General features: G+C 35.4%; 1 protein-coding gene across 3 annotated transcripts in view; it reads left to right on the forward strand.

Annotated features, from left to right (window-relative positions):
- LOC150081288 (uncharacterized) overlaps nt 1-24071 on the forward strand; it is a 42681-nt gene that overhangs the window by 6752 nt on the left and 11858 nt on the right. The window contains exon 3 of one of the 3 annotated variants that reach the window (XM_090379605.1): nt 10330-10462. The exons of 1 other annotated variant lie outside the window; for it this stretch is intronic. The gene's annotated coding sequence lies outside the window, so the exon portion shown is untranslated. The remainder of the gene's footprint in view (nt 1-10329; nt 10463-24071) is intronic. One more of the 3 variants, XM_090379606.1, reaches the window with a different exon arrangement.

A 24071-nucleotide genomic window follows, 5' to 3' on the forward strand; every position in this document is an offset into this window, starting at 1 on the left:
ATGAAATTCTTGAGATGGTAGATTGCAGCACATTTTGAAGAAAAAAAGTAGATCATATCACAAATTAAGTTGGCCGCCCCTGCTGTATATCATTGACAAGACACCATGAGCTACTCTTGCAGACTGCCTGCACAGCTCAGAAAACTTCATATCTGCCTGCACAATTACCCCCAGGTCCTTTGCACTCTCTACCACTGTCAATGTAGTACTGCAAAATTGATACGTTACCCTGGGGTTGCTTCCAATATGCAGTACTTTACATTTGTCAATGTTAAACTTCAGTTGTCATCTCTCAGCCCATCTGCTCAACTTTTCTAGAACCTGTTGCAGCAGCGTACTGTCATTAACAACCCTACTGACCTTCTTAATGTCTGCAAACTTGGACATTAAGTCTGATATACCATCATCAATATCATTAATGAATACAGAAAGCAACAGTGGACCCAACACTGAACCCTGGCGGACTCCACTGATAATATTAGTCCACGAAGAGCAGTGTCCATTGATTACCACTGTGTCTTCTTCCTCTCAACCATTCCTTTATCCATAGCAGTAATTTGCCTCCAGTGTCCTACTGCTCTAATTTATGCAGCAGTCTTCCATGCGCAACAGTATCAAAAGCCTTTCTAAGATCCAAGTATGTGATATCAAAATTGTTTGCATCCAGTTCCTTTGTGACTATATCATAGTATCCAATCAAATTGGTCAGGCAAGACTTCCTCTTAACAAACCCATCCTGTGTCCGAGCTATAACTGAAATCTTGTCTAGATGATCCTGCAGTGCTTCTTTAACCAGTGCCTCCATTAATTTCCCTTGAACAGAAGTTAAACTAACAGGTCTGTAATTACCTGTCTCCCCCTTTGATCCTCCTTTGTGGATTGAGGTCACATTTGCACATTTCCAGTCCAAGGAAGTGCTCATAATTATGGCAAAGGGTATGCTTACTTCCTTTGCTGCTTCCTTTAATATAACTGGATAGATTCCATCCACCCCAGGTGCCTTTCTTATGTTTATCTTCAACAATTTCTCCTCCACTTTACTCTCAGTTATTACAAGATTATCTAGCTTACTGCCAGAGTTTAATACACCTCTGACATTTCCCTCCCTGAATAATCTGATGTGTGGATGTAGATGCAAAATGTTCATTTGGTTTGTTAGCTGCCTGAGAGGATCATCAACAGTTGAACCATCAATATCAAGTGGACCAATCTGATTCATCCCCATTCACCTATATAATGGTGAATGATAAGCCAACTAATACAAAAAACATGTTAGGCTGAATCTTGACCTTGAAACATGTTCACTTCTACCCATGTGTGAGATAGTGCTTCCAGTGTGCTGGAATCCTCAATAATTCGTAAATAATGGTTGAAAAGTAGAAGTTTGGAATTCGTGGCTAAAAGCGAACACCTACTTTTGGGCTAAAATAACCTCAACAAAATCAAAGAACAAATAAAACTTGTGTGCAAAGTTTAAACAGAAACTTTCTGTAAATAGCCAAGAGTAGTTAGTTAATTTTATGTGCCTTTACTTCTGCAGTACTCATTAATGGCCTGATCATATGTGTTGTATTACACTATTTGGGTTCCTTTTTTGAACACTTAATGTGTAATGGCACATCACTTTTAGTGTCATTTGATGGTTATATGCATCAGAGGGAGTGAACATGTTAAGCTACTTCTGGCTGGCTGGTGGAGGAGTGGGTAAAAAATCAACCCTTAGCAAACTGAGTTGCTTGGCATCAAGTATGAAGTTTGCTCGTTTTGAGTTCACTGTAGATGTCATACTGTTGCCCCTCTTACTTCTGGCTCTGTTAATTCACCATTAAAATTGATATACTTCTGACATAATTATTCCAAGACATGTAGGCCAGGCAATGTGAGCAACACAAATTATACTATTTTAAAAAAAAAAGTGATAAATCTTGGCATACTTTGTACAAGGGCACTCCTGCTTGTGTAACACCAGTTTTCTCTGTAAATAATTTGCAAACGTGCTGCTAAAAATAGTTGCGTCTTTCTGGCATCCATTAGTTGGCAAAAGATTGCTTTTCTATTTCACTATCCATGGCGAAACTAGTTTAATACATGAAATTAATCAAATCATTTTATTTTTTATTGTTGAACACATTCAATTCCAGAGCTATTTATTATGCAGATCGGGAGGGCTCTGGCATACTTTATGCAATGGTGTGCCTGCACATGGGTTAACCTTGTGATTATTTTGTTTAAATTAAATTCAAGTTTCTCAGTTTACTTGACTTCTGTCAATTTTCTGTATTATTGAAATGAAAATTTGTAGTTTGTTGGCTGTCATTTGCACATCGTTGGTTTTCTGTAGTAACTGCTAATGATTTATCTGTCCTTGCAGAATGTTGTAGATTTTTCAGCACTTCACTTTTGAGTTTTGTGTTAGGTGCATCTGAAGTCTTGTTCTTTGCAGTTCCTACTTATTCTGCTTTTAACAGGCAGTTTTTTCGTAAGAACTCTAAAATCATTTTGTTCACCCTGTTTATATTGAATTCTTGGTGTTTTATGTACTGTTTGTAGGAGGAATTGTTGCACTGATTACTGTAACAATATAAAGACAGATTGAAATCCTGAATATCTGCCGGTTACCCTGAGGATGTAAATGTGCAGTTATTTCTGAAACTCTTAGGACTAATAAATTATTGCTTTTTTTTTTTAACAACAGTGTGATTTTATTCCTTACTAATAATGCTTAGTTGACATACTTTCTCCTCCAGAACTAAATGCCTGCTGATTACAAGCAAAAATGAAGGTAGGTAAAAGGTTGGGAATGATGACTGCTTGTAATCCTTATTTGGTTTTTAAAAAAAATTGCATATTGATTTTTATGAACCTTGTCTGTGTAAGGTAATGTATACAGTATTGTGTTTTAAATTTTGGATTTGACAGGTGGAATTCAGATGTTATCAGTCACTTAATATATTTTGTGAGAAATTATTAGCTGTTAATACATTACCGGTATTATCACAGTTCCCTACAAATATATAGCTGTCAAGCTTGGTGCATTATGGCCATGTTGTCCTTGTGCTGTAAAGCCCCCAAACATACAACAACAAGAACTGTCAAGCTTCTTGTGGCGCTTCCGTGGGCAGGAACAGCAGTGTGTAACACACGCTTCTTGATTAGACCTGGGTTCTAGCCCGTGACCACCAAATACGGAGGATGCGCAAAAGTCAGGGAATGACCACCGCATATCCCCGGAGCAATATGGCCTTAGTTGCTAATGCTCCTGAAAACCAAATAACAACAACAGTTTCTTGTGATAACAGCATGAGATACTAATTGAGCAAAAATGCTTATTTTCTTTTGAAATGTTATGTTTGTTATTTAGTTTTTAGGGGCATTAGCAACTAAGGCCATATTGCTCCGGGAATATGCGGTGGTCATTCCCTGACCTCTCCGCATCCTCCGTATTTGGTGGTGACGGGCTTGAACCCCGGTCTAATCAAGAAGCGTGTGCTACACACTGCTGCTCCTTCCCACCTGGCTACGGAGGTGTGCCTTCTTTTGAAATAATGTTCACATTGGAACAAGAGACGGCATAAAATCTTTTCCAACCTTTCAAATCATGTACAGGTTTTTTAACTCTCCCCCATGCATTTCTCACGGAGTTTTTTGTAATTACAAGCACGAAAGGTTGTTTCCAAATTCTATAGTATTCTTGTACCGTTGTTGGGCTGAGAAGCCAATGAATGCATTTGCATTAGGTCAGCAAGGATGAAAATAATTTTGTTATTTACAAAATGCAATCAGAATTTGGTGTTTTCTGTAGTGCAAATTCACAGTTTCTATAGAAAAATATTATAAAATGATGTCAAATGGGGGGAGGGGGGAGTGTTTTTAATTGATCGCTCTGTCACATAAGGTCCTGTTTTTCATTGAAGATTGCTTATATCAGCAGTTCCCAACCTTTTTTTTTTTTTTTTTTTGTTCTCAAACCCTTTTCAACGTATTGCAAACCACTAAGCCTAATTCTCTAAAATCGTATAATACTGAATTTTTATTATACGGTTTTTATACATTTTTATAAGCAACGTTGTATAATAGAATTATTAAGTACCTATACATGACAGTTGCCTTTGAGAATTAAAAAAAATTTAGTATAGAAAACATTTATTTTACACGGCATTAGTAGAGGTATGTGATGCAAGAAAGCAAGCCTATACAGCATCAGCCAAAAAAAACCCTGCCCATTTCACATCCATTCACTTCAAAAGTTTGTCTTGAATTTATTTAAAACACTTCTTCCTTGAATTTATTTCAGCTATCAACTTCCACAACAACAACAGGCGGGAGCTTGTTCCAGCAATCAACTACCCGCTGGCGAAGGGCAAATTTCAGCCATCTCTTCTACAACTGTCTTTCCTCAATTTCAGTTTATGCCTCCTCGGGTTTGTGATCTGAGCAAGAGGAAGGATCCCATCAGCATTGAGCCTGCTCAATCCATTCAAGGCCTTATACATCTCAATCAGACCACCCTGCAGGTGCCTAGTCTCCAGATGCTGCAATTTGCAGAACTTAAGCCTTCCTTTGTAAGAGCACCCCTTTGTTCCCCTCACCAGTCTTGTTGCCCTTCTCTGTACTCGTTCTAGCAACTCTACATCCTTCCTAAAATGAGGCTTCCAGACCTGTACGGAGTACTCAAGGTGTGGCCTGACCATTGCTTTATACAAGGGGATAACCACCTCTTTGTCTCTGCTAGCAAAATTCCTATATATCAGGAGTGGCCAACTTAATTTGTGATGCGATCTACTTTTTTCCTTCAAAATGTGCCACGATCTACCATCTCAAAAATTTCATTGCACAAGGTGCACAAATCGAGGGATGACTGTATATTTAAAATTCATTATGATCGACTCGTTGGCCACCCCTGCTATATATCATTGACAATGACTTGTCAATGATATATAGCAGGGGTGGCCAATAACTCCATGACTTGCTCTGGCAACCTGTCTGCACTGCTCAGAAAACTTCATATCGGAATGCACCATTACCCCCAGGTCTCTTCCATTCTCCACTACCCTGAGCGTAGCACCACCCAGTTGGTACATTTCTCAGGGGTTACTGCTACCCATATGCAGTACTTTGCATTTGTCACTGTTAAACTTCATTTGCCACTTCTCAGCCCATTGTCCAACTTACCTAGATCCTGATATACTGTATGATAGTACACTAATTACAGTATAAGGAATTGTGGGAGGTCTGATTCTTTTGTTGGCAATTCTTTACTTTATTCCTATATATCCTTTGTTTATTAGTTATAATTTTTATAACCTTTTTACCACAGCCGAATGGTGTAATACATATCAGCACTTTCACACCAATCTCCCCAAGTTAAATCCTATTGTGCATGACCAGAATTAATTACTGTATACATTTCGAACCAAACACCAAAAATTAATATTCAACTATTTTGTAGTTTACAAAAATATACCTATGTAAACTAAGCAGACAGCATTACAGAATTTTTAGTGCGAACCACCGGTTGGGAACTGCTGGCTTACATCAACATTGAGACAGGTACCTGTTGATAATTTTGTTTTTAATCAGCTAAAGTGATTGTGATGTGGTTATTGAGCTATTATTATAATCTATCCACAGAAAAGAAACAATAGATGTACTCAAAACAACTGTGCATGAGTATCACATGTTTACTTGTAAGAGCCCAATTAGACTATAGGATTAATTCTAACAAGGGCAACCAGTTGGATATTGGCTCAATTTGAATGAAAGATTAAGAGTACATCAATGTGGCAAGGCTTTTGCAGTAAGATTGGCTCGATTTGATTTGAATGAAACATTACCTCAGTTTGACAAGGGGTTTTGCAGTAAGGATGGCTCAATTTGAGCCCTCGGCACTTATGCTTATTCTTGTTTTCATGTGTTTTTGTTTACACTCATTGTACCCTTTCCAGGGGTTTTTCTGTAGCCCATTGGTCAGGAGCGGGAGTGCAGTAGCACATGCTCCTTGAGTAGACCGGGGGTTCAAGCCCCTGACTGCTAAATACAGTCGATCTGCCAACCCGCACTGGACCAGCGTGGCAGATTATGCCCCATTTCCTTCAACGTGAATTGTTGAGGAGGCTTCCATCCTGCAGTGGGTTGATAATGGCTGCAGTTTACCTTTTTTTTTTTTTTTTTTTTTTTTACTCTTTCCATGAATAGAGGATAGATGTTTGCATAGTTTGTGAATTTCTAAAGAATAATTAGAGGATTAATTTTTATTATGATACGGTTGTGCTCTTGGAACCATTCCCAGATGATTTGTGCCTTGTGATATTGCACATTATCTGTCTGGAATAACTTCTTAGGCTGGTGGTGTTTTTATTTTTATTTTTTCTCTCTATTTTATCACCATAGGGTATGTTTGAGACCAAAGCAGTCTTTATGTTTTGACATTTACAACAGTTGTTCCTTCTTGAAATCTAAAAAAAAATTTTTAACTTCAATTTTTTATTTGGTAGAAATTCAGGTGGTATTGACTACTTATACATAATTTCAGAACTTGTGGTGTTGTTAAGTCCTTTGTATATTTCAGCTTTGCACATCATATTTTATAATCTGCTTAAACCCATACTTTCAGACTGAACTTTGCAGGTTTCTTTGGCATATACATTCTGACAACCTTTAAGAGGAATGAGCATTTTGTGTGTACTCTAAAGTTGATCTTGGGATGTATATCAGCTTGACTGTATAACATAGTCATTCAAAATTTCAGATACAGCTGCTGCCTTTTTGGTATGCAATCTTTTTCTGCAAGTGTCAGCATTGTAAGTCTTGGCAGTGATGTGATATAATGGAAGATGTATTTAGTTAACCTTAGAGAACAAAGATCCTTGTGATTGGACTGGAAAATGAATTGCATCTACAATAATTTGATAAAAGCTCTTTTCATAAACATCAGTAAATGAATAAATGATGTAGTGATAGGACTTTCGTGCACTGAGTCACACCTCATTAGCTATACCTGCTCTTTCAGTACCAGCATCGTGTGTGCATACTGGTGGTGGCTATTAATCAGCTAAAGTGATTATGTGATGTGGTGGCTATTGAGCTATTATTATAATCTATCCACAGAAAAGAAACAATATAAAGCAAGTGGACAGATGCTTAGGAATCCTGTATAAGTTCAGTTTAGTGTGAGAATGGGCAGATTTAAGCAACTTAAAATGTGGCATGTTAGTTAATGCAAGCATAGCATTTGAGTATCTTGGAAACTGCAACCCCTCTCATTCTTTGACATATGTTTGAGATTAGTCCAATAAACAAATAACATCTAGCCAGTGATGATTCATTGGTCAGAAATGGCTCATTGATGCAAGAGGCCAACAGAGAACCAGTGCAACGCTGGTCAACCAAGAACCAGTGCAACGCTGGTAACTAAAGAGACATTTCAGAGTACAACTTGTCATGGATATTGCAGCCAATGACCTAACCAGATTCCACTCCTTCAGTAGGCGCCTCCGTAGCCAGGTGGGAAGGAGCAGCAGTGCGTAGCACACGCTTCTTGATTAGACCGGGGTTCGAGCCCGTCACCACCAAATACGGAGGATGCGGAAAGGTCAAGGGAATGACCACCGCATATTCCTGGAGCAATATGGCCTTAGTTGCTAATGCTCCTAAAAACCAAAAAACAACAACAACTCCTTCAGTAAAGCACAAGGTCAGATCCTAGGTGTCAATAATTGAGGCTGGTGATGGTGGCAGTGGTGTGCATTGGCCTCTTGATTACCAATAGAGCAATTTACAGCTAACCTGTGGCAATTTAGATGCCACAGGTTAGCTGTAAATTGTTCCTGACCAGGCACTAGCTCTCATGTTTGCTGCAGAATTCTTTGTCACACTTGTTCAATGTATCTGATATATCATCCACCTGAGAAGCATTTTGATCTATTCCCATCTAAAACTCACTATTCATGACGGAAGATAATTCTTTGTCTGTGTTACTTTTTTTTTTTTTTTTATCTGCAAACATTTGAGAAAAATCAAACTCAAACACACTCATGGTTATACAGGGCATCCATAAATTATTGACCACATTATAAACGATTATTAAGTTCAAACTAGAGATGATATTTGAATAATGTTTGTCATTTGAAATAGCCATTCAAAGAGTTTTTTATATAGCTTCATGTAGATGTCACTAGTGTTGAAAGCAGCGTTGAAACTGGACAGTCTATAGTGCTGGAGAATGTTTGCTGTTGGTATACTTGGTCAGATTGAAAATGATGACTTCCTGAACAAAATTTTCTTTAGTGACGAGTCTACCTTCCACCCACCTGTCTGGTAAAGTCAACTGCACAACCTTTAGCAGCACAGTAATTTTGTGATTCTGCAAATGGCACCTCTCCTCATTGGGCTTTGACTGTGTCAATTTCTCACTGAGCATTTTCTAGGTCCATGGATTGGACGTGGAGGACCAGTTCCCTGACCCCTCCTCACTCACCATTTATAACCCCACTTCTTGACTTTTTTCTGAAGTTATGTGAAGGATTGGGTGTATTGTACGCTCCTTGCAAATCTGGATGAGCTTCTCAAGCAAATGACAGATGCAATTGCTTCCATGATGCTTAAAATGCTAGAAAACACTTGGCACAAAATTGTAAACTGTTTGGACATTCTATGTGCCTCAAATAGTGCCTGTGTGGAAACGTTAACTTTTTGAGTTCTTTCCATTAAAAAAACTAATCAGCAAGAGATATTGGCATTGTTCACATTGCCGATATCTGTTGTAGTTACTATTATATAATAATTTTTAATGTAGTCAATAATTTATAGATACCCTGTATTCAAAAGAAAACATTTCATATATAGAATATTAATAGATATTTTATAACTAATTTAAAATTTTATTTTTTAAAAAATAAATTCTATACATAAATTTGTCTTATAACATTAATCTATTTACTATGCATTTGTTATAGCATCCTACTTTTTTGTTAATAACTGTTTCTTTTATCTGCACAAGGAGAACACTGCATTTGTTACTTCCATATTACTCTTCTGCATATGATGGCATCTACTATAGCTTTGAAAATTTTGTATATACAGGGTGAGTCAAAAGTGGCTTCACACTAACTTTTTATTATGTTTACATAGAAGAAACATTGTACTGGAAGAAAATTAGTACAAACCCAAAGTTACAGTGGAAGTAACAGTTGAAACATTTTGATGCTACTTCCCATAGTCATGCATCACACATCCCATTGGTAAACAGCCTCTTGCTAGATGCCAACCTACTAACATTGGTTAGTAGGGGAGACTTACTAACTTGTTAGATCTGGTAAGTGAGCAGCCCACAGAATTTGCCCTGCATACCTACCCATCAACCTAGAAATTGATGATCCAAACAGCTTTATACATCCTTATTGAAGTGAGGGGGTGGGCAACTTTTTTTTTTTTTTTTTTTTTTGCCACTTTAGTACATAACATTAACTTAGGCACTGTCTTTGTGTTCCAAAACCGTGTATTGCATTTTTTACTTCCTCACACTCTTATTTTGTGTGTGCTCACCTTACCTGTGATGTAAAACATGCACTTATCACTGAACACAATGTTTTATATGCTCTTCCATGTTCTGCCACTTTAGTAAACATAGCCATAGAGGATGTCTGATTTTGTCATCATCTGTAAGTTGTATGGTTTTAGATTAGATGCAACACTCAACACTGTTTTATGTGGTACAAGATCTGGGTTTTTTTTTTTTTTTTTTTGGACTGTGGATGAAGCTCCTCACTTACAGTAGGCATGCTAGTCTTACTGCTGTGGTACCCAACATTTAGCAATTACAAACGGCTTGGCAGAGTTTTGCTGAATCTTGTACTAAATTTCTGCTTAACTTGCATAGTAGGCATTTTTTCCATCTGAAAAATGCATTGTGTTTTCTGTACCAGTGCAAGTCACCATTTTTGTTTCCACTACAGTAGTGCCTGCCATAAGTGCTACTAAAGCTATCAGTAACAAATAAACATTAAACTCCCACTTTAACTCTATTTTTACCTATCTCAAGTTATGAAAATGAAACTACTTTTGACTTATTCTGTATGTATATGTGTGTATTTATATATATCAAGTTAAAAAAAAAACAAAGTTTAGTATGGTCAGTAATCTTTTATTTATATATTTAACAGTTTGGAAGACAGCAAAAGATTATGCAGTGTATTTGGGAGTTTTCAAATTCAATTTTAGTACAGCGTTTGGTTAATAGCCCTATGGCTGCAGCAGCACTAATGCTGCTGAAATATTATGTTATTAAAATTTCAGTGTTTCCAGCAGAGTTTAGTGCAATTATTTTAAAAGTTTCTGATAGCTCCATCTTCATCAAGACATGTCGCATAAAAAGGTGAAGTCTCCACGTATTATTGCACAAAATCATTTTGTGAATGGCATAAGATATGAATTCTGAGGTGGCAGAGCTAAATTCACAAGGAAAGTAAGTAAAAAATTTCTTAAAAATAAAATTACCCTTCCCGAATGACAGTATAAGGTCCAATTAGAGAAAGTGAATGGATATACACAAATATTTTGATAATTATCACTCTGCGTGGATGCATAGTTCAACTTGGAAAAGTTTCCATGCCCAGAGCTTTTTAAATACCTGTGTAAGTATGTATAGTGGTGGAAATATAGTGACATTCAGATTAATTATCTGACTCTGCAAGATTCTTATATATGGTATTGTTTGTGAATGTCTTATATGTGTGGGTACAGTGAATGGACATGTTCTTTATATTGTTCAGACTAACATTCTGGCCCTGCAAGGTTACTGTTTGCTCCCAACAAGAAACCTGCTATGGGATTATAAATTTGCTCATTTAGTTTATTACTTGGGGAATTTTTAAGGAATGTCCTAGATGCTCTTGATTTGTACATAGCTGGTTGTAAACCCGTGCATCAGGAATCTGTGTTGTGCATTAAACGATTGGTATCACGTTATCATCTTCCATGTAACGTGTACAGGAAGATATATTTTAAGGGTGTATATGGACTGTGTTCTCAGTCCTTTTCCTCTGAAACTATCATAACTGTTTCTACATTGTGACATATTGTACATATCCAAGTTAATAACTTGTAATTTGTCAAATGCGTCACTTCAAGGTGTAACCACTCAGAGAATTGGAATACGAGACACTTCTAAGACAAGAATAGCGTTCTGAGGCTGACAATTACAATTGCATATATATCATACACCTACATATGCAGCCTATTATAAATCAGTATTATGTGCTGTGACAAATGCTTTTACTGAGCAGCATACCTTGCATTATTTTGAATATGTTGCAGGTGTTTAAATGTTTTAATAAAAACTGTAGCGTGCTTGCTTATGTTTCACTGCTTGGAAACTGGCATTTTGCTTTTATATTAACTTTAGACAAACTAGATGTCTGAGGAATGGCAGCTACCTGTTGTTCTGGGCAGTCTTGAACTGCGTTGTCATACTGCTTATAGTAGACAGCAAATAAATTTTTTTTGATATTTTTTCATCCAAGTTTGACTTTTCCCATTGCCCTATTATTGCTTACTAGTGAATCAATTAGTTTTTATACCTTTTATTTGTGCCATGACATTTCAAATATGTGAAATGATTGTGACCTGCCATGGTATTTATAAACCAAAAATAAATGTCATGTGATAGGGCACATCTAATAATTTTATTAGTATGAACTTTTTTGAAGCTGTGGATAAACCAGAAACAGCCCAGTAGATCCAAATTGGTGGCATAAATGTATGAACATTTGTCATTTTTGAAATGAGTGAGACAAATTGGATAAATGTATTAAAAAAAAAAAAAAAAAAAAAAAAAAAGAGTATGGTGAAAATTGTATGCAAGTTTTTCATGCATTAGTGTACTTTTTGGAGTAAAACATGTGTGTATCCACATTTTCTTCATTCTTCCCCTTTCATTTTGTCTCTTTATTTATACAAAAATCTTTCTTAAATTAAATAATGTTTAATTAACAGGAGTTAGCAAAAAGTCACTTCCCATTAAAAAGATACTTGCATGCAACTCATACTCCTTAACTATTGGGTGTGCATTTATGCACAACATGGAAATAAAAGTGGAACCAATTATTTTATTTTTGGTGACTGTAGACTAACTCAATTTTTGAAACAGCCCAAAAAGTAACTTGTGTCACAATGACCATTACAGGGTCATTGTGACACTAGTTATCTTGTAACAGTATATAGCAGCTATTAATTATACCATGTATTAAAATGCTATTTGAATACAGCAGTAATATAATTGCTTATTAAATCTGTAAGTAGTCAATTTTAAATTAATTGTATACTTATTGAAGCTTTTTAACACCAGATAAGCTGTAATACAGTAACAAAGGTCATTTATGTGCAGTTAGGTTACATAATCGTGTGGTAATTATTATGTTTACTTGAATCATAAGAACTGTAAGTAAAACTGAGCCATATTTCTTTTGGGGAATAGACAAAGCCTGGATCGTGAGATACTGAGAAAGTACTGAAAAGGGCATTGCAATAAACAAATATTTTTGATTCCAGGCTGCAACTAAATATTTCTGGTCTTATCTTTTTAATGAGAGCTTTCTGTAGAAAGTGATAATCATCTACAGGAATTCTAACGTCAATTGACTGATGGTTGTTGATTTATTTTGTACATAAAGCACATTTTAAACTATTGTGTATATCAGCTTTTCCCAAACTGTTCTGCGGAACACTAGTGTTCCATGAAAAATCGTAATTAATAATTAGAAAAATAAAATAAATAAATTTTGCATATTTGAAGTGTACACCGCATTTGTATCATTATAATTTTTGACATTTTTTATTTATTATTATTATTTTTTTTTTTCTGTTATTAATATACTGGCATAGACTAATAATCATATGACCACTGAACTCTTTATTTTGGCGGGTTTTTGCGTAGAGGTAATGACAGAGAAGTAATACGTTATTACTTCTCTGTCATAGAGGTAATACATTATTTTGAATACGTTGCAGGTGTTTGAATGTTTTAATGAAAACTACAAGGTAGTGATCTAATATGCCATTCATATGCGATTTAGCCTAGAGTACACAGGTTGAAGGAGAGAGGGAAGCGAACTGATATCATAACTAAACTCACTTCCTTGTATAAATTATTTTTTGATAATTATCAGTATTTCGAAATATTATTATTGAAATAAATGCCCATAGATTTATGATTGAAAAAAGGAACTTTAAAACGAGAAGCAAGTACGTCTAGTATTGCAACTGTGGTCGATGAAAATGAACACAATATTGTCACACTTCAAAGTGAGGGTGAACAGTCACAGCTTTTTGTTCCCAAAAAATCTGTAGTGAAAAAACAGGAACCAACTAATAAAAGACCAAAATGAAAGTATGATGACAGTTATTTGAATTTCGGCTTTACCTGTGTTGGAAATAGATGCTCCTGATGCACAGTGCATCATATGTAATAAAATATTAGCAAACAGTTATTTGCTAATATTTTATTAATATATAAGTATTCTGTAAATATATTGTGAGATGGAAAAGTGTTCCGTGACTAAAAAAGTTTGGGAAAAGCTGGTGTAGATGATTGTAGTGCTCCTTCAAAGAATCATTTTTAAACTGCTGCAGTTTATTTTATTTTATATTTTCCCTCAATAGTTTTCATACACAATACTGAAAAATATTCTTTGAAAAAAAAATACAGTAAAAGCTTTGTTATCCAAAAATAGATGGATGGTTAAGCTATTCTTGTTATTACCATATCTTCAGATCTTAAAACTGGGACTTGTAGCAGACCACTGAGATCTGCTAAACCAGACAAGGAAGCAACAAGTGCACCAATTTGATTTTAATCACATCATGAACAACAAAAGTACATTATCCAGCATCCACATCACAGTTTGAATAAAGAATAAAGTTTGAATAAAAATAAAATTACACTAATGGCAAACATCTGCATGTAATGTAGACCAGGGCAAACTATGGGCCGCATGCGGTCTGCGAGTTTTAATTGTATTTTCGAAAAAAGGTTTACTTATTTGTATGCCTTTTTGAAAAATAAATTTGTATATGTAATACATTATAGAATTTGTCAACTTGTAAATTGTTTTATCATCTCTCTATTATTCAAATTGAGATAGAATTTGAAATTGTGCTCGAACCGGAGCGAGCCAACGGGCACTTTTATAACGGTATAATTTGCAGTTATAAACTAACTGCGTGAAACTACGGTAACAGACAGCCGGTGATGGCAACAACGGCTTTGCTGCAGTGGCGGAGTAATAGGATAGGACCGCTGACCGGCCACAGTTCCAGTCTGTTTTCTCTGGCGGTCATCCCGCAGTTATTTTTTTTGTGTTGTCTTCGGTTATCATCTTGGTTCCAGTAGCGATTAAAATAATATTTATGCCCTTTTAAAAATGAATAAAAAATGAACAATTCAACAAGAGCATCGTGTCTTCAATGAAGAGTGGAACACAAAATATTTTTTTTGCTAACATAAATAACGAGACTGTTTGTCTCATCTGCCGGGAGAGTTTCTCAGTGTTGAAAGAGTACAATATTAAAAGACATTTTACTACTAAACATTCCGAATATGGTGCCGATTTAACTCCGGAAACAAGAAAGAAAACTGCTGATGGATTGATTCAAAATTTATCTAGACAACAAAATGTGTTTACGCTGCTAACTAAGGAACAAGAAGCTACCGTAGAGGCAAGTTTTGTTATTTCTCATATAATTGCAAAAAGCAACGAGCCTTTTTCTAATGGAGACTATATTATCTCTCTATTATTCAAATTGAGATAGAATTTGAAATTGTGCTCGAACCGGAGCGAGCCAACGGGCACTTTTATAACGGTATAATTTGCAGTTATAAACTAACTGCGTGAAACTACGGTAACAGACAGCCGGTGATGGCAACAGCGGCTTTGCTGCAGTGGCGGAGTAATAGGATAGGACCGCTGACCGGCCACAGTTCCAGTCTGTTTTCTCTGGCGGTCATCCCGCAGTTATTTTTTTTGTGTTGTCTTCGGTTACCATCTTGGTTCCAGTAGCGATTAAAATAATATTTATGCCCTTTTAAAAATGAATAAAAAATGAACAATTCAACAAGAGCATCGTGTCTTCAATGAAGAGTGGAACACAAAATATTTTTTTTGCTAACATAAATAACGAGACTGTTTGTCTCATCTGCCGGGAGAGTTTCTCAGTGTTGAAAGAGTACAATATTAAAAGACATTTTACTACTAAACATTCCGAATATGGTGCCGATTTAACTCCGGAAACAAGAAAGAAAACTGCTGATGGATTGATTCAAAATTTATCTAGACAACAAAATGTGTTTACGCTGCTAACTAAGGAACAAGAAGCTACCGTAGAGGCAAGTTTTGTTATTTCTCATATAATTGCAAAAAGCAACGAGCCTTTTTCTAATGGAGACTATATTATCTCTCTATTATTCAAATTGAGATAGAATTTGAAATTGTGCTCGAACCGGAGCGAGCCAACGGGCACTTTTATAACGGTATAATTTGCAGTTATAAACTAACTGCGTGAAACTACGGTAACAGACAGCCGGTGATGGCAACAGCGGCTTTGCTGCAGTGGCGGAGTAATAGGATAGGACCGCTGACCGGCCACAGTTCCAGTCTGTTTTCTCTGGCGGTCATCCCGCAGTTATTTTTTTTGTGTTGTCTTCGGTTACCATCTTGGTTCCAGTAGCGATTAAAATAATATTTATGCCCTTTTAAAAATGAATAAAAAATGAACAATTCAACAAGAGCATCGTGTCTTCAATGAAGAGTGGAACACAAAATATTTTTTTTGCTAACATAAATAACGAGACTGTTTGTCTCATCTGTCGGGAGAGTTTCTCAGTGTTGAAAGAGTACAATATTAAAAGACATTTTACTACTAAACATTCCGAATATGGTGCCGATTTAACTCCGGAAACAAGAAAGAAAACTGCTGATGGATTGATTCAAAATTTATCTAGACAACAAAATGTGTTTACGCTGCTAACTAAGGAACAAGAAGCTACCGTAGAGGCAAGTTTTGTTATTTCTCATATAATTGCAAAAAGCAACGAGCCTTTTTCTAATGGAGACTATATTAAAGAATGTATGACTGAAGCTTGTGGAATTTTGAGAATATAAGTTTTATCTCGGCGAACCGTAGTAAGAATTGAATGTATCGATACAAATTTGAATGAGCAATTATTATGAGTATTAGAATCCATAACATGGTACTCGATAGCTCTCGGCGAAAGTAATGACCAAAAGAATGCTGCACATTTATTAATTTTCATACGTGGATGTACCTCTAATTTTGAAATTATTGAAGAGCTTCTTTCAATGGAATCTCTTAAAGACCAAACAACGGGAGCTGATATATTTGAAAAATGCTTAAGAAGATATAATTTACAATGGAACAAAATGGTAAGCGTAACAACTGACAGAGCACCAAGTTTGACAGGTAAAAATGTTGGAGCGTTAAAGAAAATTCAGGATAAACTTTGTGAAAATTATCCCGATTTATAATTTAATTATAATTCATTGTATTATACATCAAAAAGTATTGTGTAAAAATGTGTTAAAAGTTGAACATGTCACATCTTGTATTATTAAACTAGTAAATTTAATACGATCAAGGAGCCTGAAACAGACAATTCATTAATTTTCTTCAAGATATTGAATCCGAGTACACAGATATTCCTTATCATAGCCAAATTCGATGGCTTAGCTTAGGAAAAGTTCTTCAGCGAGTACGGGATCTTAAAGATGACATCGTTCTATTTTTAAAACTGAAAAATATTATGGACTTTCCCGAATTAACTGATAATAACTGGATTTGTGAATTTGCGTTTACCCTGAACATCGTGACACATTTAAATACTTTCAACACCGTGTTACAAGGAAAAAATTTATACGCCCATGATATGGTAAAAAGTATTTCAATTAAAGCTCCACTTGTTCCTTCGACATTTATTGATTAACAAGGTAGACCACTTTCCAACAATGAAGTTGCTGAAGATTCCAGAAAGCAAATTTTAAAAAATATTGTGAAATTATGAACGCTTTGAATGATGACTTTTCATGAAGATTTGGCGACTTCCAAAAAATTGAGACAAGTTTGGCAATAAATAGTGCACGACCCATTTTTCAATAGAAATTGATAGTGCACCGAGTGAACTACAGCTTCAGATTATAGATCTGCAGTGTGATACTGATTTAAGGGAATTGCACCATCGTGAGGAAATCTGTAAATTTTACAATACTCTTAATTCGGACAAATTCGACGAACTTAAAGATTTTGCCCAAAAAATGTTGGTTATTTTTGGATCAACCTACATATGTGAACAAACATTTTCCATCATGAATCTGAATCAAAATTCTTTACAATCAAGCATCACCGATGAACATTTACAAATAGTTTTAAGAATCTCATTAAATTCTTGGTTGTTAGAGAATAATTTTTTTATGTTATATTTCTTCTTCATGATAACAAATAATATATATCTAAAAATAGTATTTTACGTGCGGCCCGCCTTTTTGAATTCCTAATGTTGCCCTTAAGCCAAAAAGTTTGCCCGGGCCTGATGTAGACACATCTAAGAGTACATTGAACAAAACACTGGATATTATTTATATCTGTTATTATAATAATACACTCCAAGAACAGACTGGTGTGATGTTCCTTGCTGCTCTTCCATTGATAATTTTCTCTTTCTCTCTCTCTCTCTTTTAATGTAAAGAGCATCAACACATCACAATTGCAGGGTCGTGCAACAAAATTAACTTTTTGCAGCCCAGTCACAGCCCTTTGCGGTGACTGGCCTCTGAGAAAAAAAATTGATTGTGTCTAAATCTGGGCTATAAGGTAGCTTCAAAACAGCCTCATATCCCTGTATTGAAATTTTCAGTCAACATACTTTGCTAGCTGATGCTTGAAATTCTAATTTTTTTGGACATGGAGATATTTTATGGAAAAATTCCTGGAACCATCTCTTGTTTTTCTGACCCTTGATCCACAAAACCCACCGAGCAATGCTGATAAAGAGTTTCATCCTTTATGTATGGCTAATAATTGATAGTTTTGACAGGTCTGATATTTTGGCAATCAGAAACTCAGTAAATGTAAATTGTTTGAATGATATATGATCAAAGATTCTTCCATTGAAAGATTGGATAGCAGCTTATGAACAGTTTTGCAGAAATGCTGCCTTATGCACAGTAACAGGAAACTATTGACTAAGTGGAGAACCTAGTCCTGAGGTTTTAACTTACAGGAAGTAATCTGATGTTATTTTTTTTTCTAAACTTTTTTTGCATATATTGGTTCTAGTTTCCATAAATATAAAATGACACATTTATATTTGGCTGTTATATAATGAAAACATCTGTACAGAATAAAAAAAATGACAATTTGCTGCTATTTTAATGAAAATAATTGCACAAGGTGTTGGGAGAAGTTCATGCATTGTGGACCTATGAGTATATTTATTTTATAAATACTGTATCCCCTTTTTTTTTGTTCTTTGCTATAAGCTAATAAACTACTACTAGCTGCTTAAAAATAAAATAAATAATGATACAAGGCAAAAAAGTTAATATTAAAAGGAGGGTGCATGGATAATCAAATGCACAAGCATATGGGATTCCACTTTATAAGGGCGGGGTTTTTTTGTTATCTACAGTGGCAGTTTTTTATCTACAAAAAAACTGCATCACTTGTGAATTTTGCAATTACTGTGTTTTGCCTGCATTGTGGGTTGCAAAAATGTTCGAAATGCATTTGTTTGGGCAAATGTATTCGCACAGATATATATATCTCTGTGAATGAAATCCAATAAAGAGACTCCGCCTAATTTCTGTAAATATTTTCCCAAAAGGTAAAGTGTGTAATTAATGGGAATACGAGAAATCATGCAAATGACAATCATCACAACCAAACATACATTTTATTGCATTTACATGTACAAACTGAAATGACAAATTAACATAATAGAACTATGTACTGTAAATCAGCAAAATAAGTCCTCACTATTTTGTTGTTCCTCCTCGAGCTGCAATTACAGCCGTGCAACACTCTGGCATAGAGTTAATCAACTTCTGGATATACTGTTGCCCAATTTCATGATACCACACCCGTACAATGCTCTCGTGCAGCTGAATCTTACTTGTTGACTTCTGAGCAATTTTAGACAACATTGTGTACCAGCAATTTTCAGTAGGGTGTGGACTGTTGCTGGGCCAATCCAATACTGTAATGTCAGCATTTCTGAGGTATGGCTGCACCTTAAGGAAGAAAAATGAGGGAAAACATTGGTATATGAATGTTTTAAGCCTTGTGACATAAGAAGACAAACTCATCATTAAATCTAAATAGCATAAAACTTGCCAATTTTGCTGTGTGGCAAGGTACTGAGTCCTGTTGAAAAATGCAGTTTTGAATGTCTGTGTGGTGATCCCTAATAACGGGTTTCAGACACTCCTCCAAGATAGCAGTGCATGTTTCTGCATTCACCGTTCCGTTAAAAAACTTAATTCGCCTCAACCCTTTGCTTGTTATCCCCAGACCATCTGACCAGCGGGGAACTTTACAGGCAGTGTTATGCAGTCAGGATGGTATGCTTCAGATTTTCATCTGACACATCGCTTCCCAACTGAGCCATGCAGGTTTAATTTCGATTCGTCAGAAAAGATGACTGTCCCATTGCTATTTTGTCCATGAAACATGCGTTTTAGCCCAAGCAAGTCGCTTCTTCCTCATTTGTTAGATCAACAAAGGCTTCTTGGGCCGATACACATGCAGACCACATTCTGAAAGCAGTCTCTGGATAGTTCGTGCACTTGTTTCAACACCATCTCAAAGTCCAGTTTTAGATCAGGAGCACTAGCATGTCAATTACAAAGGCATAGCCAAATATCGATCTTGGGAAGGCATAGTCGCTCTCTTACAGCCTGATCCAGGTCTTGTCTTCACATTACCAGTTTTATGCTTTAATTTCAGAACCCGGATGCAGTTAACTGGTGGCAGCCTATTTTCTCAGTGATAGCACGTGTAGAAAGTCCTTCATGGGACAGAGCAACAGCTTAACTTTTTTTTCTTGGTGTCAACTGAACGTATGGAGCCATGCTTACACCTCTGCAAAACAGGATACTAATGAGCGTGTATACCCTTCCAATGCTGTATTTATAGAAATGGCTGATGCAATACCTTGCAATTACTGTCTGATACAATAGAAGTGTTATCTGATGTAATACCTTTGCTTTGTGATAAACAAAATGACTAATCAAACAATATCTTATACATTTCACTACAAGTGTTACTTTTTTTAAGATGCAGTTTATTTGTCCACCATCCACTACTGTTACTTTCTTGAAACAGTAACTTTGTATAAAATGTCTGTTGCACAACTTTATTTTTGATTGTTAAAAAAAAAAAAAAATTTGCTAGTGGTCTAACTACCTCAACCAGTCTACTTCATTGCAAGAAGTATAACTCAGCCTGTTCATAAAAAGTTACTCGAACAAATGTATGGGGTAATAAACAACTCCATTGAGTTTAGATCATTGCTATTGACCCAGTTCAGAATGCACTGAGGAATATAGCTGGATCAGAAGAGGGCCCCCCACCCATGAATTTCATTGCTGCAGTTACCAGATGCCTGAGGTTAAAAAGCAGGATGTTGAAGGCAAAAAGGATTGACAACAAGTATTGAGCATTACATAAATTTTAAAAATTCTTTGTGTTTAATGTTTATTATAGCATTTTGTGTTTATTGTAAACAGACAGGAGTAATTCAATGGTTTTTTTTTTTTTTTTTGTTACCATTAACTTGGTTGCTTTTTGCCTTTTAATTGTAAATTTCTGGTTAGCATACCTTGACGTTCAGAAGTTTGAGTAATTTTCTTTCATTCTTGCAGAAGAATGAAAATAAAAATTCAGTTTATGTTAATTTTATTACACAGTTTAAAAATTACACTTATTTTTAATTTCTACTTAAATGAAAAGAAACTTAGTGAATTGGACAGGCAATCAACGTGGAGGCATCTCTGACTACCCATCCCCACATATTCCATTAGGAATAGGCTCTTGTTGGTTGATATACTTCATAGAAATTTTGGAGTGGGTGGAAGTGATTATTAAAAGAACTTTTGTGCCGGCTTTGGTGAAATGTGTGGAAGGGAGCCATTGATACACTGTAGAAAGTAAAGTGTGACATTATCACTGAATTTTAAAATGCCAAAGAAGAAAAGGCCAGATGCCTGCTGACCCTACATTTGGGAGAGTTCATAGTTAATGTTGTTTCATATGAAATATATTTTTAAATACTTTAAAAAGAACTGAACAGGAATATAAACAAGTATTCACATTTGTGATACTGAATGCATTGTAAGTCTAGTTCCAACATAACAAATGTGTGTACAAGTTTCATTTATACCTAGGGCAGGTATTTTTCTATGACACAGTAAAACAGCAGAAACTGAGCCCTGCTTTCTGTGTATGTCAAACCAGTAAACTCAGCTGGTATTATAATAGAATAAAATCATTTCTCAAATGGATTTTGTCTTCTGATATTGCTAAAGGAAAGCAAGTCCAGTCATATATATTGGTTTTTATTGTTAAAATATTTTAAGTGGTCAAACTAGTTATTAGTTGATTGGTTGAGGTAATCATTGTCTCACTGTACAAAAAAGTTCTGGTTAATACAATGTTTTTGATTTTAGGACAGGATAATGCAGCTTTTACTGTATTTTTTTTTTTTTTTCTTTTCTTTTCTTTTCTTTTTTTGTGTTATGAACTGTTTAATTATAGGTACACTTCCTTTGGGTGCTGACAAAATTAAGGTTGATGGTTCAGTGGTTGATAATCAACTTTGTTTCATAAATCTTTTAAAAATATGAAAATTACAGGATTGTGAATTGTGCCTAATATGTATCTACCAGTCAGCATTATAATTGGTAGTTTGGAAAATACAGGGGAAAAATTCTAAAAAAAAAATCTGACCATGGTTCAAATACACTTGTAATAATGAAGTTATATGGCAGCATGATCTTCCTACATTAGTTTGTTGTTTTTCATTATGCCTGCTTATATAACTCTCAAACGTTTGGTGCCTTTAGTAGAAAACATAATCTCATGCAAGGATTTATATGGAAAGTGATTTCTTGTAAGCCCCTTTGTACCATATTTTGTACATAGTAGTCTTTAGTTCTATACTGTTAACTTAAATGATGTGAAATAATGATACTATTGCTAAGTTGCCTTTAAATCTTACAACTGTATTCATTTGCTTTCATTTCATGGTTTCTGTGGATAACAGTAATTTGTACTCCTTTTTAGTTATTTTACATTGGTTTTAGTTTAAATACATTTTAGATTAGACTAACACAGAATAGAAATGCAGAATATTTCAGCAGATACAGTGTGACCTCATATAATGCGGTGTAACAGGGTATAAAAATGCAGTTTATGATTAAACACAACTTTTTTTTTTTTTAATGTACACTTAGCAGAAGCAAACTCTATACCTCACAGAGCAAACCAGCTACTGCAATGGTTTACAAATTATGGCCACAGAGTTATTGTATTCTTTTCTGCAGTATATTCCTGAGTGGATGATTCAGTTTTTATTAACAATAGTGATTATCCAAGAGTAACTACTCTAAGTGTTTCAGTTTCTCCCATCTTGCCTCAATTACAAATGCAATAAAAATATACATACACCACTCGGAGACACTGACAAAACCAAACATTTTACTCAGAGAGGAACCAGCTACACATTTGTTAGTTGTGATATATTCAGTTACCAATTTTTGTAAATGGTAGCAGACGTCGTTCTTTTCAAGGTTAAATCACATTTAGAATGTCAAACTACTAAATGCATGATGAAAAGTTGCAGGAATTGACAGTTTGTATATTTTTATGAGTTGTTGCTACGTTTATTTGCATATAATATTGTTAAAGAATAATATTGCAGCACTGTAAAATTGGGTAGTAAATGGATGGCCATTGCACAAAACAGGAGCTGGAAATTTCTGGAGAGGCCTTCATCCTGCATTGGACTGAAAATGGCTGATGATGACTGTAAAATTCACTTGTGTTGTTTGTAACCCATTTTGTCTTCTACAGAAAATTATTTCAGAAATACCATAACATGTTCACTGCTGCATTTGTGAGTGTCGTCTATTTGTGCCTTGTGGCTCTGGCATAAGTTGGGAGTGCTTTTTTTAGTGAGCAAATTTCAACTGTAAAGAATCATCAACCCCAAATAGCTCCACCATCTGTTTGTTGCATTTTAAAATCGACAAATACATTTGAATGATATTCAGAATCCTCATCACTTGAATATAATTCTATTTCGGTATCAGATGTCATATTATAAACAGCTGATTCACAGTCATCAGCTTCAATGTACTGTCCATACCTGTTCCTTTTTGGTTCTGATATCCCTGGCTATGGTTCCATTATGACAACCCTTTGTGGCAAAATTTTATTAGTAGATATACTAAGGACTGTTTTATTATTATGTTTACAATCTACCTTTTCCAGACTGATGCAAAAATGACTGATAATAAACTGTCACTCTGGGTGTATACAATCAATCATACCTCAGGCTACTGGTGTGAAGAATGGTGTTGTTTTTTCATCTCACAAAGTCATTTAAAGTTAGGAGTGATTGTAGACAACTGAATTCTCATGTCGGGTGCTACATCCAGTCTGTACGATATTTCGATTTTGTTTAAAAAATAAGTAAAATTCAAAGTAGTCATTACAGAAATTATACATGGATCATTTGGGAACCACTGCTCTAGACAGTGTGATTGACACTCAGCAAAATCCCAGTCATAATGCAATATCCCAGGGTTCATTCAGTGTGCTGATATTTCTCAGTTGTTCATTTCATGTGCTTTTCCTTTTGTAGTGCTCATTTATTTACAACAATTGGGCGGATGCTTATTTGTAATAAGGCACAAAAATTGAAATTTGTTTTGACGCAAGTTTGTGTTCAGACAGTGAATTTTGTTAATCATGTAACTCAGGAAGTACTAGTGGGATGGGGGGCT

Source organism: Mastigoproctus giganteus, chromosome 8 (genome assembly GCF_048544385.1).
Source record: "Mastigoproctus giganteus isolate SK-2022 chromosome 8, ASM4854438v1, whole genome shotgun sequence".
Classification (NCBI taxonomy): Eukaryota; Metazoa; Arthropoda; class Arachnida; order Uropygi; family Thelyphonidae; genus Mastigoproctus; species Mastigoproctus giganteus.